The sequence below is a fragment of the Crassostrea angulata genome, chromosome 2 (assembly GCF_025612915.1).
Source record: "Crassostrea angulata isolate pt1a10 chromosome 2, ASM2561291v2, whole genome shotgun sequence".
Taxonomy (NCBI): domain Eukaryota; kingdom Metazoa; phylum Mollusca; class Bivalvia; order Ostreida; family Ostreidae; genus Magallana; species Magallana angulata.
Window position 1 is genome coordinate 13,329,002 of NC_069112.1, and position 15,092 is coordinate 13,344,093.

The following is a 15,092-nucleotide window of genomic DNA, read 5'->3' on the forward strand; positions in this document are numbered from 1 at the left end:
AACATTGAATCTACACTACCTGAGGATGGTTCTACACAAGATTCAGTTTTCCTGGCTGATTAGTTTCTGAGGAGAAGATTTTAAAAGATTTACTCTATATATTCCTATGTTAAAGTTCGACCCCCCCCCCCCATTGTGGCCCCATCTTACTCCCGGGGGTCATGATTTTCACAACTTTGTATCTATACTACCTGAGGATGGTTCCACACAAGTTTCAGCTTTTCTGGCTGATTAGTTTCAGAAGAAAAGATTTTTAAAGATTTACTCTATATATTCTTATGTTAAACTTCCACCCCATTGTGGCCCCATCCTACCCCCGGGGGTCATGATTTTCACAACTTTGAATGTACACTACCTGAGGATGCTTCCACACAAGTTCCAGCTTTTCTGGCTGATTAGTTTCTGAGGAGAAGATTTTTAAAGATTTACTCTATATATATATATATATATATATATATATATATATATATATATATATATATATATATATATATATTCCTATGTTAAACTTCGACCCCCCCCCATTGTGGCCCCATCCTACCCCCAGGGATCATGATTTTAATAACTTTGAATGTACACTACCTGAGGATGCTTCCACACAAGTGTCAGCTTTCCTGGCTGATTAGTTTTTGAGAAGAAGATTTTTAAAGATTTACTCTATATATTCTTATGTTAAACGTCAGCCCCCCATTGTGGCCCCATCCTACCCCTGGGGGTCATGATTTTCACAACATTACATATACACTACCTGAGGATGCTTCCACACAAGTTTCAGCTTTTCTGGCTGATTAGTTTCTGAGTAGAGGACTTTTAAAGATTTACTCTATATATTCCTATGTTAAACTTCGACCCCCCCCCCCATTGTGGCCCCATCATACCCCTGGGGGTCATAATTTTAACAACTTTGTATCTACACTACCTGAGGATGCTACCACACAAGTTTCAGCTTTTCTGGCTGATTAGTTTCTGAGTAGAGGACTTTTAAAGATTTACTCTATATATTCCTATGTTAAACTTCGACCCCCCCCCCATTGTGGCCCCATCATACCCCTGGGGGTCATAATTTTAACAACTTTGTATCTACACTACCTGAGGATGGTTCCACAGAAGTTTCAGCTTTTCTGGCTGATTAGTTTCCGAAAAAAAGATTTTTAAAGATTTACTCTATATATTCTTATGTTAAACTTCGATCCCCCATTGTGGCCCCATCCTACCCCCGGGCGTCATGATTTTCACAACTTTGAATGTACACTACCTGAGAATGCTTCCACACAAGTTTCAGCTCTGCTGGCCGATTAGTTATTGAGAAGAAGATTTTTAAAGATTCACTCTATATATTCCTATGTAAACCTTCGACCCCCCCCCCCCATTGTGGCCCCACCCTACCTCCGGGGGTCATGATTTTCACATCTTTTAATCTAAACTACCTTAGGATGCTTTCACACAAGTTTCAGCTTTCCTGGTTTTATGGTTCATGAGAAGAAGATTTTGGAAAATTTCTATTTGATATGATTATAAATAAGGTATATCATGTCAAATTCAGTTAAAACTAGTGTTTAAATTCAACAAATATTAAAATGATTAGCAGTATCTTCTTTCATTCCTATTTAAAGTGACTATCAAAAAGGTAAATAATGATGATCTTGATGTTTATACAGTTCTATAATGAACTAGAGAACATCAAGCAGTTAATTTATATTGTCCCTGAAATTATGGTGGATTTTGGTTTGAGAATTTTAATTGTCACAATTGTGCCCAAGTTTCTAAAAAGAAGGGAGTATACAATTTTACCATTGTGTGTCTGTCTATCTGTACGTAACAAAAATTCCTGTCGCAATTTTTTCAGCAACTATTTAATGCAGTTGCTCTAAATTTTAAACACTTTCTGTTAAGAATGCCATATCGTGGGATATATTTTTGTTTCAATCAGACACCAAATTCCTGCTAAATAAGGAATTTGATTATTTATAGCCTAAATTTTCTAACGACTTTTCGTCAAAGATTTCTCAGCAACTTTTTATTGCAGATTTTTGAAATTTTATCACACCTTTTGTATAGGACTGGCATATTCTTGGATAATTTTTTGTTCCAATCGGATGCAACTTCCTGCTTAATATGGACTTTGCTTATTATGCATATTAACATCAGAGCAGGGGTATCACTAGTGAGCACTGTCTCACAGATCTTGTTTGTGCTATGTGTACAAATTGTCTACTTTTTAAAACTTTCGCAGAACAGCAGTTCATGCACTATTGGAAGATACCATGTGAATGTATATTTTTCAACTTATGTACGATATTACGTACACAGATTGATGATTGCATTTACTCATAAGTAGAATATTAAATGAAAGAGTGTATTGGATACTAAAATCAAAGTACTGAGGTACTGTCGGGAGTTGATTTTATTGATTATTATTAATTTTAAAATTAACGATATGTTATTTTGCCTGGCAAGTATTTTCTAATCTGTATTTAAATTTCGCACATTTTTATAATATGAATTCTCGAACTTTTCCGACAAGAATTTCGAGAAAACCCGTATGAATCATGTTGTGTAATATTTAAAGATAAAATTAATTCCATCAAACTGTTTATCAGTAATCGAAATGTTTCTAAAATTGTACACGTCTGGACCCAAGCAATATTGAACTCAGGTCTCTTTCAACCAGACGCTCGGCTGTCTCCTTTAATATCCGACAACCAAGAGAGACTCTCTGCTTGTCGGAGATTTACGGAGACAGCCGAGCGTCTGGTTAACCGAGACTATATTTAACTCTGGTGTAGGAATAAATGCAACTACAAAACCCATTTAAATTGTTCATACTATAAAAAATCTGACTATTTTCAAGGTATTTATAGATACGTTTCTTTTGAAAAACAGTGGTTAAGCATACAGTACACCAAATGTATCTATTATTTTCAAGATATACGTCTTGTCAGCGGTGATTATTTGTGCTTAGGTCCAAACACTGTTTCACTTTCGGTTCGCCAGAGTAACTGCATAGGGGAGTTGAATAAAATCAACTCCCAAAAAACTAATAGCAATGAATCTCTTCTGACACAGTTCACGTAATTTTCTGAAATAAACTGATCTAACTATTTTAAAAAGTAGCCCCGTTTTTGACACAATGTTTGTCTCAAATATATGAGTGAATGTGTTTGCCTGTGTTTAAACAACATTGATTCATTCTAAGTCACAACGAGTAACAGTGTTATTTTGAAGAAAATTTCGTCACTGTAGTACTTATATTTAAGCACTTGTATTTAAAATAAACTAAACGGATACGTTCCATGAATATTCCCCAAAGCATATTAAAGAAACTTACTGTTTAGTGAAACTGTCGAAAATACTACAAATAGTGAATGCAAAGTTACAAATAGAGCGTTTGATATCATAAAAACTTGTTTCCTGTTACTTATTAAATATTCAAGCAGGCAAAAGGAAGGGGTTGAAAGTAAATGAAGACAACTTGTGATAGATTCACAAACAACTTGCAGGTTCAATCAATTCAAATGATTAAACGCTGAAAAGTTATCATGACATTTTAACACTTTCTAATTTATCTTATCCCAAGAATTCATTATTTCATTTTAAAAATAGATTTGTAACGATTTTATGTTATGTAATGTTGAATCATGCGTACAACACATGACGACAGTGTTTGTATTGTCGCCTAGCAACCAGCGGAAATTGTTACGTGACCCACAGATGGTATATTAACGAGCGCGTCGCAGCGTTCATTTCCCTAGATGTCTTCAAAAAGAAAGACCGAGCGAAAAATTGCGAGACTAAGGTCAGTTTTGGTAGGTTGGTTGCCTTGAGAGAGAGGCTTACCACATTAATATGAATAGGACCAATTGTGTTTGACCACTAGTTGGTTATTATAGAGGCTGTTCTCTTGGAGTTAAGCCTAGCTTAGTCGTCGCTGATACTCTAGTAGTATTAGGGAAGGGGTACGCTTTTAGTTAGAGGTTGTACACTGACCGTCCTTCATAGGGCGTTAACACAGTAACTGCCTCTGCTGAGGATTGACCTCTGGAGTTGGTTATATAGCTAGGGCGTACCGCGGGAAATCACAACCGCCTGAATAAGGCATAAATAGTGTTTATCCCGTGGTATTAATAAAGTTTCGATCCGGTTGACCATATTCATTCTGTGATTTTACCCTAAGTAAGGGAAGGCCATTTTGTATGTATTTGTAGGCGAATTGTAATCACCAATCATTTTAGAGAGGAAAATTATTATTGTTTGATATCATTTTAGAGAGGAAAATTATTATTGTTTGATCATTTAATATTCAACCCCCAGACCGTAACACTGACTAGGTAACGGACCCCTCGACACATTATAGATTTACCTACACAAGATAAAATTTAACGGAGTGTTCTGTCATCAAGTTTTATTTTCTTTAACGTCATTTCCGCGCAATGATTACGCACATTTGATTAAAGCAGTCGGAACTTCAAAGGAAAATTTAATATTATGCAGAAATATTAACCCTGCCAAGATCAATAATGTAAATTATGATATGTATATCTTACAAAAACCATCCTAATTTGCATACAAATCCAAAATACAAAAGGAATTGCAGCTCGGGATCCACCTCCCATTTATATTTTAATCATATGGGTAAATGACTTCACAACACCGGATTAAGGATACATATAACTGATTCAAATTACTGCAATAACTTCCGGGTACCACATTAATATTTCCGTCTATGTTGCCAAAACTATTGTCGCATGATGGGCCATTCTCGACAGAAAGAATGGTAAACACCAACATACAAAGTCAACAAAACCATTAAAAATTCCATTACTCTACGTTCTACTAAGGGGGGGGGGGACAGTTGGATGTGTTACGTTATCAAATGGCCCCATAACCCGGTTGTGTCCTTTATAAACATAGTTGGTTTTTTTTTAAATGGCCTTATATCAGCACTATTATTTTTTTTTTCAAGGATACATGGACTTCTCTAGAACATCCATTAGAACATCTGAGGTGAATCTCAGTTTGGTAAAGGAACGGAAGTCAACAATTAAAGCGATAGTAATACATCGGTGTGATGATAGTCTTTTACAAAGATTATATGAACTTTTCCAGTCTGAAGCTCTTATTGGTAATACGATATAAAAAAAAAAAAAAAGGTTATATATTTAAAGGAAATTGTCTCTTTGTAAAATTTAAAGCCCGCTTTATTCTTATATAAACCCATACCCTCTTTTCATAACTTTTTAAGAATTTTAGACATCATCAGTTATTCGATTGCATGCTTTTATTAGAGTATAAAATAAACCGATTGGGTGGTTTACATGAATTTAAAGCAGGTATATTGCTTAATTGCAGATTTCAACGGCACAGTTAATCCAAAAAAAGACATTATTCTGTGTTACCTGGGCGATGCAGATTTAGATGAAGAGACGGTACGACTTATTTCATTTTTAATTATCAAATAAATACCTTAGTTTTTTTCTCACTTTTTGTAATTTTCGTTAAAACTAAATTTCATTTCTATAAACTTTTAAAGTTTTTTTCAGTTGTAAAACAATCATATGTTTTAAATATTTTAATAGTTACAACTAAAATAACTGTTTTAAACTATTTCTACATCTTATAGGGATATCTCCAAAACCTGGAGAGTTTCCTAAGTAATTCTGCGATGACGAATATTTTTGTTATTCCCCGGGATGACAATAAAAGAGAAGAAGCAAAGCAAATCTGTGTTAAATATAAATTGTGTCCTCCTACCAACGTTATTACGATGGATTCTGGAAAAGACTTGCTCTACGATACTTTGTTGGCGTATGGTCAAACAACAAAATAAAGCATTTAACATTTTAAATGCACTTAAACACTTGTATCACAGTGCAAAATTGACTATTATATATTTATCTTTATTTCGGACTTTACTTTTCAACTACAACATTTATTTTGTCATACATTCTTCGAATTTAATGTTTACAAAGTGAATTAGCCATTGACACCTGGCAGACTCTGTATTAATTGTAAATACAAATCAAACAGATGTTTCTCCCAAGAACTTCTAATCTCTTGAAACAACATTGTGTAATTATATGCCTTTCATGTCCTGGCCATCAAAGACTCATTTAGTTAATCTTATTACCTAATACCTGTGAATCAATTCATTTGATGTCATCAAATTGTCACTTTTACTCATTGTTTAGATTCTTATATATTTTGAATTGTATTTATCAATCTTCAGTTCAGAGGCCTGACGGATTACCGACCACTTCCGTCTGTGTCCCTTATTTGTTTGTTATTGTTCATCCTTTAAACTCGTTTGATAATGAATACGGAATCATTCATCACTTGGTTCTTTTTCTCTGGAATTGCATATTGATGGACCTTTGGGATTACGGCATACATAACCTTCGTTTTTATTTTACGGACCACAACGCGCCTCAAGCTTCCTTTTACGGCATCATTCCCTCAACCCGTCCGTACTGCACACGAAGAATGCAGTTTCAGAAGAATACCCTAGCACCGTAAAATCAACACAGTCACAATTGGTCGATGAATCCTAAGGGTAACAACAACGCCCCGGGCTGCTGCATATACCTTGCAGTAGCTAGATCCCGTTCCTAACCAGCAAGCGAGTTCCCCAACGACTATGGACACTTATCGATTTCGGCCAGCTTGGATGTCTTGGACCTTTCCCCAAATTCCAAACAATATGAACCCTGGTTCAACAACTCTTGCTTCAGATGTCGCATGCATGAACACTTCGCCAGAACCTGCACCTTTCACAGAGCAAACAAATCAAAATCGAACCAGGTACGTGGTAAATACAGGATCCAAGAGTATTCCCAACAAAAACAACATCTGAAAGAACTTTGTTCTACAACATCAGAAATTCGGCCCTTCGTAATTTGATGGACTATTCGGCTGTTCTCAAACACGAACTTGCCCAAACAAAACAATCTCTTAAAAATTCACAGGACAACCTTTTAGGATTGATTGCCCAGTTCAATGAAATGCAAAAGAAATTAAATTCGACCAGACCCAAAATGCACGCGATTCAAGAGAATAACCGAGAAGAAATAAGACAGCTGCAGACAAAACTTGACGCATACAAAGAAATAAAAAAAACGGCATCCGAAGAAATTCAAGCACTAATCCAGAAAAATCATCACCAACTTCATTTTTCACAGGACCAAGAAGAAGACATCTCTGACTTGAACATTCGAAATTCCGATTTAGAATATTCTTTAACCGAGCAACAACATATCATAGATTACCTTCCTGTTGATTTAGAACAAGTCATATCTCAACATCGCAAAGAAATCTGTGACTTGCGAAACCAGTTATACCCCAATCATAGCAGTGGTTACAGCGGACACTACCGAAACGGACACTTCTACCGCTGACAGAATTCTTTCAAAACACGAGGACGTGTTTTACCGGAGCGGGGGTATATTATCACAGTGCAAAATTGACTGTTCTATAATTATCCATATTTCGGACTTTACTTTTCAACTACAACATTTTTTGTCATATATTCTTAGAATATAATGTGTACAAAGTGAATTAGCCTTTGACACCTGGCAGACTCTGTATTAATTGGAATCACAAATCAAACAGATGTTTCTCCCAGGGACTTCTATTCTCTTGAAACAACATTGTGTAATTACCAGGTACGTAGCATCGTTTTTGAAAGTGGGGGGCCAGACTCATCCAAAAATTCTTGACAAGCCAAAAAAAAAAGAGTTACTTTCCAAAATTGGGAAAATCTTAAACCCGGGGGGGGGGGGGGGGGGGGGGGAAGTAAAGTTACGTACTTTTAACTTCAGTGAACTTATTTTCAATTCTAATTTTTACATGGTCCCTTAAAAGTGGGGGGGGGGGCAACTCCATCTTAATTCAATTTTTTCTAAGTAAATTTAAGAAAAATCTTTGCTGCCCTTTGATGCTACGTGCCTGATTACATGTATATGCTTTTCATGTCCTGGCCATCAAAGACTCATTGAGTTAATCTTATTATCTAATTATTATCTAATACCTGTGAATCTTTCATTCAATTCATTTGATGTCATCAAATGGTAACTTTTACTCATTGTTTAGATTCTTATATCTACAAAATTGTATTTGTCAATCTTCAGTTCGGAAGCCTGACGCATTACCGGCCACTTCCGTCTGTGTCCCTTATTTGTTTGTAATTGTTATCCTTTAAAGACATTGTTTACTCAGGGTTTGAGTTCTCATATCCGGATTGTTAAGAAGTTTTATTTCACGAGTGAAATTTGTTTTAAATACAGAAAGCATTTATGAAATGAATTATTGAATTGACATAACAATCGATATGTTTACCTTATTATGGAATTAGGCTTTGACAAATTTTGACTTTTAGCAAAATAACCCTACAGCAATTAACCCGATTTGGCAAGAGGGGTAGGGCTTATCAGAAGCAGTTTAAATTTAGAACTTGTTATCAGCATTCGCTTGCATCCTACACGTGCCCCTTTGTAGCAGATGAAACTGAAAAGATTTCACTGCAGTGATTGTGTACACTCTACAATTATTTATATTATTGTAAAGAAAAAACACAGACTTTTGAAGTTTGTTTTTGAATACAGTGGATATAGATGTACAATCAAGTCTCTTCCAATGTAGAACAGCCGTTTGTCTCTTCCATATCCCCTCTCTATAAATATATGTATAAACCTTTTTTTTCAAAGGTGCCAAAAGGAAGTGTAAATAATTGGTGAACTTTTTAATTTTGATTGCTTAAAACATTCTCACATCAAAATATTACTAGTGTAAGGTGTGTTACAAAATCAAATTTAGTTCACAATTTTACTTCATTGGGGTCAACATTACTATCAATCACCCCTATGTCGGTTTTAGCTGCACTGGGGAGTCCCTCCCGCCAAATGTCAATAAATCAGACACCAAGTCTTGGAACTTGAGAAAGAGGTTCCATAGAGGTTTATGTTATTTACCTTGATCATGATTTTTTACTCAGAATTTTTATACTTGCATAGAGATGTTTTCTTTATCCAATTTATTCATTAGATTTTTCAATAAAACACGATACATGTATAACTGTTTTATTTCATGATTGTTGTACAAAAAATGTGTGTATAAGGAGTGTCCTTTTGAATTGCCTCTGCCCCAATAAAGTTCCCTCCAAAATGAAATTATGGCGGAAAAACATTCAAAGGAGTAATTAGGCTCACTGAGGATATTAGGTAATTACAAAGTTTTCAACATTTTGATTGGAATATAGAAGAAATTCTGTATAAACATACAAAAGTGATGATGTGCAAGAAAGGTTTGGAGAAATATTCATTCCAAGACAAGTCAGCTCTAGAATGTTGAGGTATGTCTCCATTGTTTACACAGACTCGACATTGCAAGTCTGAACGATGCTGTGCCACAGATGAGTTTTCCAATAGCAGTATAAATCTTTTAAAGAGTTTTACACCCAATTTCAAGACTGAGTGACTAGCATTTGCAGTGATGGGCTGGCCCACTATTTATATCAAGATTGTGACCTGCTAATCCAAATTAATGTTTTTGAAAATGATTCTATTTTAAATAATGTGTGTTATATGCAGTTAATAGTCTGTCTGTGTATATCAACAAAGGCAGGCGGCTTTTATAGTTGAGAAAGAAACTTTATACTATAGGAGTAAAACAGCAGGGAAAACTATCATTGCAGCATGTGTATGTTCCTCGTGTTCTCTTTATTTATGATCAGCAGAGTGATATAGTAATAAACCAATAAAACGGATTATTTTATGTAACATGTATTTAGATTTAAGGTAAGACATGCTCTCAGCCATTTATATGCGTCTATTGCAATGAGCATTTCCGGTCGAAATGTAAATAAAATGCCGGTTCTCTCATCTGTCAATCATTCTCAGGAAATATGAATTTCTTGATCACTTCATAATTTTAAATGGGAATTTTTGAAGGAATATAGCATCAATTATTTATTTTTTTTCTACCAAAAGATGCCTTTCAGTGGACTTTGGCTCTGTAGCAAAATTTATTTATTGCTTTTTGTTGATTAAAGTTTAAATTCAAAAAATGTCTTCTCTGAAGTGAAAGGTGGCAAGAAATTTGAAATTTCCTCCATTTTCGTGATTGGCTACTTTTTATACCCAAGGTCCGGTCTTTAAAGTAAAGATTTTGTCTGTTAGTCAACATAATTTTGCATATTTTGTGTTGGTTTTATCTTGCTTTTTCGTTTAGATAATCGTATGGCACACACTACAAAAATATTGAAAAATGCTTAAAAATGATAAAAGACACCATATTTCAAAATTTTGATCATTGACCTCATTTACATTTTATGCCAGTAGAAAAGGGTCAATATACACAATTTAATTCTATAAATGTTTTAGCATTATCATCATTCAGTTTTGTTTGTTATATTGAATAAAAAATGGGTAGTAATTTGAAAACTGATTGAGGAAATTCGGACTAGAACATCTATAACAAGAGGCCCAGGGGCCACATCGCTCACCTAAACAACAATTGCCTTAATTCTGATCAAATAAGCATTACAGTATCAAAATATCTTGACAACTGAGTACAGTAGATCTTGCTAAAAACATCTTATCTACCTCTTATTTTTTGGCAAATACCAAGCCCCTTTTGTTGTTGTACCTGTAAGAAGATTTTTCCCTATTCCTATCTAAACCCCCCCCCCCCACCCCACACTTTTCGTGGCCCCACTTTTCTCTAGGGAATCATGGTTTCATCAAACTTAAATCTGCATAACCTATGCTCTCACACTAAGTACTGAGTTTTTGACCGAAAACTTTACCAGAATAGTTTTAAAGATTTTCTCTATATATTCCTATGTAAAAATTCAAACCGTCATCACGGTCCCGCCCTACCACTAGGGACTGTGATTTTGCAAACTTGAATTTACACTACCCGAGGATGCCTCTACACAAGTTTAAGTTTTTATGGCCAAATAGTCTTTAAAAAGAAGATTTTTAAAGATTTTCTCTATATATTCCTAAGTAAAAATTCATCCCCAATTGTGGTCTCACCCTATCCCTGGACTATTATTTAAACAAACTTGAATCTGTATGATCTGGGGATGATTCCACTCAAATTTGGGCTTTCCTGGCCTAATAGTTTTGAGAGGAAGACTTTTAAATATTTTCTCTATATATACAAATTTATCCCCCATTGTGGCCCCGCCCTACCCCCGGGAACCATGATTTGAACAAACTTGAACCTACATTATCTGAGGATGGTTACACGCAATTTGAGCTTTCTTGGCCAAATAGTTTTTAAAAGAAATTTTTTGAAAGAGTTTCTCTATATATTCCTATGTAAAAAATTATCCCACAATTGTGGCCCCATCCTACCCCTGGGACCATGATTTGAACAAACTTGAATCTACACTTCTTGAGGATGCTTCCATTTTAATTTGAGCTTTTCTGGTCTAGTAGATTTTGAGAAGAAGATTTTTAAAGATGTTCTCTATATATTCCTATGTAAAACTTGATCCCCCCAATTGTGGCCCCACCCTACCCCCGGGGACTATGATTTAAAAACCTGAATCTACACTACCTAACGATGCTTCCATTTTAATTTGAGCTTCTCTGGCCTAATAGTTTTTGAGAAGAATATTTTTAAAGATTTTCTCTAAATATCCCAATGTAAAACATGATTCCCCAATTGCAGCCCCACCCTATCCCCGGGGACCATGATTTGAACAAACTTGAATCTACACTATCTGAGGATGCTTCCACTAAAAGTTTAGCTTTCCTGGCTTAACAGTATTTGAGAAGAAGAGTTTTAAAGATTTTCACTATATTCCTATATACAATTGATCCCCCTATTGTGGCCCTACCTTACCCCCGGGGACCATGATTTGAACAAACTTGAATCTACACTTCCTTAGGATGCTTCCATTTTAATTTGAGCTTTTCTGGCCTAATAGTATTTGAGAAGAAGATTTTTAAAGATTTTCTCTATATATTCAAATGTAAAACTTGACCCCCCCCAATTGTGTCCCCACCCTAACCCCGGGGACCATGATCTGAAGAAAATTAAATCTACAACTATTTGAGGATGTTCCTATTTTAATTTGACCTTTTCTAGCCTGACAGTTTTTGAGAAGAACATTTTTAAAGATGTTCTCTTTATATTCCTATGTAAAACTTGATCCCCCTCTTGCGGCCCCACCCTATCCCTGGGGACCATGATTTGAACAAACTGGAATCTACACTACCTGATGATGCCTCCACACAAGTTTAAGCTTTTCAGGCCGAATAGTTTTTGAGAAGAAGATTTTTGAAAAATACCAACAAATTTTCAATTATTCTCAATGATCTCCCCTTTAAAGAGGGCGTGGCACTTCATTTGAACAAACTTGAATCCCCTTCACCTAGTGGTGCTTTGTGCCAAATTTGGTTGAAATCTGCCCAGTGGTTCTTCAGAAGAAGATAAAAATGTGAAAAGTTTACAACGACGACGACGACAAATTGTGATCAGAAAAGCTCACTTGAGCCTTTGGCTCAGGTGAACTAAAAATTGTGAATGAAAATTTGATGCTTTGTATCAATTTAATGTAACTACCATTCATAAGCAGTATTTCATTTGTTAAAGAGTCAAGCAATTTGTATTATTTTCATAATTAAGAAAATCTCAATCATATAGTAAATTTAATGGATTTTTCTTAAATTTTCAAAAAATATTCAATGGCCATTAACTCAAAAAGTAGGTCATTGACCTTCTTTTTTGAAAGTGAAGAATAACCCTACCATGTAAGGTCTATAACACACAATAGATGGTTTGTCATTATCATCAGTGGGAATTCTATTCATTCTGAGTAAACATCATCCTTAAACTCGATTGATATTAAATACGGAATCCTTCATCACTTGGTCTATTTCTCTTGAAATTGGAATTGCATATTGGTGGACCCTTGAGATTACGGCATACATAACCTTCGGTTTTATTTTACAGCCCACAACGCGCCTCAACATTACTTTTACGCCATCATTCCCTCACCCCGTCCGTACTGCACACGGCGGATGCAGTTTCAGAAAAATACCCTAGCACCGTAAAAGCAACGCGGTCACACTTGTAACAGATTATATAATACAAAGGAAACTTGAAAAGTCTGATGAACTCATGCAATCAATATATGGATCTCCCTGATATAGTCAAAATGCAATGGCATTTCACAGTTTTTAAAATACATTTATATAAAAAAAAATGTGATGTTTTTTTTCTTATCGCTAAGGGGTACATGTATGCTTAGAGAGTACCAAAGGTAAAATTATGTACATCAACAGAGGCTGCGAGTAGTATATACCACATTAAGGAGTAGACCACCCTCTGAAGCTTGGGAAAAACCTTCAAGATTTTTTTGACGGCGGTGGTACATTAATGCTGCAGTCTGTGTATGAAAACCTTCTTTCAAGACTGGACATGATAAAATTTACAGTGTAATTCATTTTCCGCTTTCCGGAAGAAACATTGCGTTGTCTGCGATTTCAACCTGATTCCATCAGTAAACGTTGGAATGATCGTGATCTGGAGAAGGACCCGACATAATACCGGATGACGGTAAACTTTATCTCAATGGTGCATTGAATCTGATCCCTTTCAATTTAAGATCATCCTATACGACCGACCATTTACCAGAAGAGGCGTTTTGTCAACTTTAAGCTCATTCTATGACACTATTTAATTTATTGTATCATCCAGTGTAGTTTGGAAGAAGACCACTCGAGAGATGTACACTGCTCTCTTGTGATGAAAAAAAATCTAGGTCTTCTCCAATAAAACCTTTAACTAGTTCACGCGTAGAATTACAGCTGCTTTGGTATCATTGAAGGTACAATGTAAGTTTTGTTCTCCGGAAAAACTTGCAGTCACCAAGTTAAGAAAGAAAAAATACTCGATACCAAGGTCGAATGCGAAGAATCCACAAAGTATTTAGACCAGCAATAATATAACAAAGATTGTACAAAGGCTAAACGAGTTGTTGCACATTGTTTAAAATTCAAGATGAAACTCAAGCGTTTAAAACTTACCCCTAGACAAAACACGAGGCAGTTGTCGGTTGCAGACCTACAAGACGGAGAAGCAGCGAAAATGCGCAAAGTACATTGGATTTCCTTTCAAGAAGAAGTCACATACAAGGCGACCGATGCCATTCATATCAACAATTCAAGAAATACGTTATAATGTCACTTACTTCCTTTGCAAATTACGCTGTACTCTATTGTTAAAAGTTTTCCCTATAAAATAATTAGAAAAAAATATGTCCTTATGAATTTAAATACAAACTTTATTTTTCTCAACATAATGCCAAAATAAACAAATACATTTACTTGCCGTACCAGAATAATGAATCAAATGTCTTACAATATAAATATGTTTTCCCCAGTTTAACGAATCATAGGATAACCACATTCTAAAAACCATGGGTTTAGATAGGGGCTTTGTTTAGAAAAAGATGATATTTTTATTAGGCAAATAGAAATATAATAATAATTATGTTTATGCTCTCCAAAGAAAAGATTTTACATGTCTTGATTTATGTGATAGCTAGTTTCTGTAAAAGTATTTTCAACATTACGAGCTACTCCCTAACTATTAAGTACGCGTATCACAATGACTACTCTCTTGTTTGTTAGTTTCGTGGTTAATAAGTTAAGCTTTGCTTGATTACCTCTGTGTGTACTCTTATTCATTATTATGGGCTTGTATTTTGTATAAATATGGTGTCAATTGGTTATTAATATATTTTATATGCAGACAAATAAATATGGGTTGTGTTTTTGTGTCCCCGAAGACATTACTGTTATGATATTTAACAAGTGGCTAATCAGTTTTATTTTACAACACAACTTTCTTGACATGGGTGTTAAAATTATGTCAAGCATATTAGTTACAGGAGTTTATGATATTTAAAAATAGTGTATTAATATTTATTTGTGCTGTGGTGAAAAGGTTCCTTCCTACCTCATTGATCTATCATTTTAGTTCGTGACAGGATTTGAGACACGAGATTGAATTGACCAAACGAAAATCATACATTTGAATTTCGTATCCTTGCGACATCATACTGTTCTAAATCAATATCT

At 35.0% G+C, this 15,092-nt stretch overlaps 1 pseudogene; it reads right to left on the minus strand.

Moving 5' to 3' along the window:
- Positions 1 to 14,189, minus strand: part of LOC128171341 (uncharacterized) — a 30,022-nt pseudogene extending 15,833 nt beyond the window's left edge.
- Positions 14,190 to 15,092: the final 903 nt, after the last annotated feature.